Source organism: Urocitellus parryii, chromosome X (genome assembly GCF_045843805.1).
Source record: "Urocitellus parryii isolate mUroPar1 chromosome X, mUroPar1.hap1, whole genome shotgun sequence".
Lineage (NCBI taxonomy): Eukaryota > Metazoa > Chordata > Mammalia > Rodentia > Sciuridae > Urocitellus > Urocitellus parryii.
The window spans coordinates 47632211-47636624 of record NC_135547.1 but is presented as its reverse complement, the minus strand read 5'-3'; positions in this window follow the sequence as shown (position 1 = coordinate 47636624).

Sequence of the window (4414 nt, the reverse complement as noted above, 5' to 3'; positions counted from 1 at the left end):
AGTACAAATTAAAAAAATAAATTGCTACAAATGTACCTAATTTAAATGATTAATCACTAGATTACCTGTGCATCCTATCTGGAATCTTTTCAAACAAGGGCTTTGAACCCTAATGTGATCAAACAAGCCTGGTGACATTGCTATAACCACAACTTTGTAATATATTCCAAATTTGGTCACACAATAATCAAATTAAAACAACTACATCTGTAATCACTAGGGGCACCTGGATGTCATAAATTCTAAAATGCCCCACATGTACCTAGCTGTCTCAAGATTTCTAGCCTATTGCTCTTTTAACTAACTTTGCCAGTGGAACCCCTTCAGACTGGTTCTTATATTTTTTTTTACAGAATCTCATCATTCTTTGAATACTTTTTTGTTTTATAACATAACAAGGCTGCCCACACATCTCTTTTTTTCCCTGTCCCAAACTTGAAAGCAGCCAATTTTCTGATGAAAGCATTTTTTTCTTTTAATAAGCAATATAAAACAACCATACCAAGTATAAGGGTCATGATCAGTGCAAGATGTTCTTTTCCTTTTGCTATAGAGACCTTTAAGAACAGGGAACTAACTAATGGGGCATTGTTTCTGTAACTAGGGTAAAGGGGCTCTGTTTCTGTAACTGGGGTGACTGTGCAAATTGTGATTGGCTAAGTGTCCCTCAGCCTGACTGCACTCTCCCGCTTCTGTAACTTGGCTTACTTACATCGGCTAGACCCCCAAACATCCCTTTTGCAGTTTTCAGGCTTATAAGGAGTGCTCTTGCAATTGTTTGGGATTGATCAGGGGAACAGCTTTATGTTCTGGTCAGTCGCCACCATTGTGCTTCAATAAAGTGGTCTGGAAGTTAATTTATGAAACGCTGGAACAATGCTTTATCTATAACAGCAAAGACATATAGAAACTGAAATCTAGAGCACACTCATTGGTATTAGGTAGTACTGTTCCCAGTCAGAGCTAGGCAATATATCTATATTTATGTACACTCACTCACATACACATACAGGCCTAATTTATATATCTACATCTAATCCATCTCTCTATATATTGAAAATGACTAGCATTCACACCAATATTGCCAATTACTTTTAATTTAATACAAAACCACCATTTTCATTTTGTTCTGTTTTTCCATTTCCAAAACAACATTTTTTTTTCTTTTAAACTGGGGATTGAACCATCGGTACTTAACCACTGAGCCATATTTGGAGCCCTTTTAAAAAATATTTTACTTATAGATAGGAACTGGCTAAGTTGCTGAGGCTGGCTTTGAACACATGATCCTCCTGCTTCTGCTGCATGAGCCACCGGGAATACAGGACTACACCACACCCAGCTCTTTTTTTTTTTTTTTTGATAGTGAGAAATATGGCTACTGTTATTTAAACACACTTATTTGTTGCCTTAATCCACTCTCTTTGTATGCAATTTGCATTTACTACTTTCAATATTTTCTTCCCTGTCTTTCTGCCACAATCCCTGACATTCAGATGCATTGTGTTTTACCCCTTGGATATAAAAACCCCACGCTGAGCCCATTTGTATGCTCTGATCACTATGGATGAATCTCAATATTCTACCAGTAATCTATTTCTAATCTCCAAGAGACTTCAGTCTTTCTCCCAAAACTTCACAGATGCCAACCTTGCTTGGCCTTCCTCCTCCTCCTCCTCCTCCTCCTCCTCCTCTTCTTCTTTTTCTTCTTCTTCTTCTTTTTTGTTTTAATTGATTTTATTTTTTAAATACATGAGAGCAGAATGTATTATAATTCTTATTACACATATAGAGCAAATTTTTTCATATCTGTTTATATATAAAGTATGTTCACAACAATTCATATCTTCATAAATGTACTTTGGATAATGATGTCCATCACATTCCACCATCATTGCTAACCCCCTACTGCCTCCCTTCCCCTCCCTCCCCTCTGTCTTATCTAGAGTTTGTCTGTTCATTCCATGCTCCTTCTCCCTACCCCACTATGAGTCAGTCACCTTATATCAGAGAAAACTTTCGGCATTTGTCATATATATAAAATGTGGCATATATACATGGAATATTACTCAGGAAAAAAAGAGAAGAAAATCATGGCATCTGCAGGTAAATGGATGGAGTTGGAGAATATAATGCTAAGTGAAGTTGCTTGGCCTTCTTAATGGCTCTTAAACTGATTTATTCAGGAAAACAGGTAAATGATATTTTCTCTTTTTAAGACCTGATACTTTTTTTTTTCTTTTAAGTTTATTGCCTATCATTTTGATATATCTAAACTTCTCTTTTGGATTGAATTCCCAGATTGGAATTTTTTTTACTCAGTACCAAATCCTGGTCTATAATTGTCCTTAGTATTTTTCTTAAACATTGCATCTGTATGGAAATTATTACATTTAACAAATTCAAATTAACCTGTTTTGTAAATTCATGAACCAGTTTGACTATAACCTGCCAACCTTGAGAATATAAAAATTCAGTTACCCAATCAAAGTGTTCAAATTGGTATGCCTGTAGGCACAGACTGATAGTTTACAGGGAAAGCTCATTGCAACTATGACCAAATTAGCAATTTAGGAACATTCTTGGACAGAATATTACACTTCTTTCACATATCTGGATCTTTGAGAGGTGAAGAATTACTAGTGTTGTGAACAAAATGTGCTTATCTACTAATAAAAAAATAAAACTCAGTACCAATAAAAGGGAGAAATATTTAGTATTGTAGAATCTTAGACTCAAATGAAATTAAGAAATCAAATGTGTAAGTTCCTGAGAGAGTTAAAAGCATCAACATACTCCCTAAAAACACCAATAGTCTATTAAATAGAGCTACTATTTGTTTTCAGGAGAAAAGAATTATATAATCACATGTGATAATAGCAAATAAATAATATGATGGCATTGTTCAGATAATTTGTATGCATTTTCTTCCCTTGCTTTTGTCCCTCCAGTTTGGTTCTCTCAGCATGATACTGAAAGAATTAAATTCAGCCTCCTTTTCATTGCCATCCTACAGCAATAGCAATAATAATAGCAGTAGTCCCAAATAAATACTAGTATAATTGGTGACATTGAATTAAATTCAGGAGGAGTGATGCAAAAATCTTGGTCCCTTTGTACTTTCTATATCCATGGTTACAAGCTATGAGGCTGGGAAGTGTAGGGAAATATACACTGATTTGGAACAATAAACTATGAGCATTTGAATATAACGTGGGCTTTGGGCAAGTTACCTTGCTTATCTGCATTTTGGGTTCTACATCTCAAAAGGGTAACAGAAAAAAATTCTTCTTCAGTAGTGTTATGGAATTCAATGGCTTATTGTTTTTAAAGTACTACGCATTTTGGCTCAGTTTTTTTTTTTTTTTAACTTGGAACTTAGACATTATGTGTATGTTTTTGGCTGTTGTAAAAGAGAGTATGCCAGGATAATTTTGACTGTACTCCCAGAGAGTGGCCAATACTGCATATTTCAATACATAGAGGCTGTACCAAATTAATTTAGATAAAGTTCATTGCCAATATATAAAGAAACCAAAAGCAGCATATAATGAAAATGGAACATGTAGTGGTAAGAAGGGTTTGAAGGATAAGCCAGAAGGGTTCTAGGCTTCTTTAATTTGTTCTTTTACCTCAATTTCAGGTATACAAAATTTCATATATTTTTATATGGATCTCTCTGAAAAGATATAAGAAAAAGACCTTAGGTATAGGAAAAAAGATCAATAACTATTGGGAAAGAATTAGTAATTTGAGGAACTGAGAAGCAAAATCTGCTTTAGAAATTCAGTTGTTCAAACGGTATATACTTAGCAGAAGTTAGAGGGAAGGTGACTACATAAAGGATGCACATAGTATGACTTCAGATATCTTGGGATTGAGGCTATGATCTCATTCAAAATTCTTGCGTACTTGTGAAGAAAAAAAATAGTGTATAGACTACCAAGTATTGCTCTTATTAATTCAGAAATTTTGTAAATTTAAACCTACTGAAGGAAAATATTTTTACACCTGTGGCAGTCCATAGCAGGGGAAGAAATGAAGTAATTTAAAATTGAAATGTATCTGCTACTTATAAATAGCCAATGAACCTCTAAGAAGCTCCAATAGAAAGATACAGTTTTGTGGGACCCAATGTGAAAATACTCTGCCTTAAGGCAATCACAAAATAATTACTGCTGCTTCTAAAGTATATTATTTAAAATCTAATTTATATGTAGGAAGTAGTTAGAGTACTTCAGGATTGTTGGTCATTACATACTGAAATAAATTTTTATTGAAGTTCATATATTCTGGTGAAATTTAAATTAGACCTACCATCACTCAAAAACATTTATGGATCACTTATTATATTATTATCAAAAATTATATATTAAAATTGAGTTGATAATTTTGGATGTTACATGAAAAAATC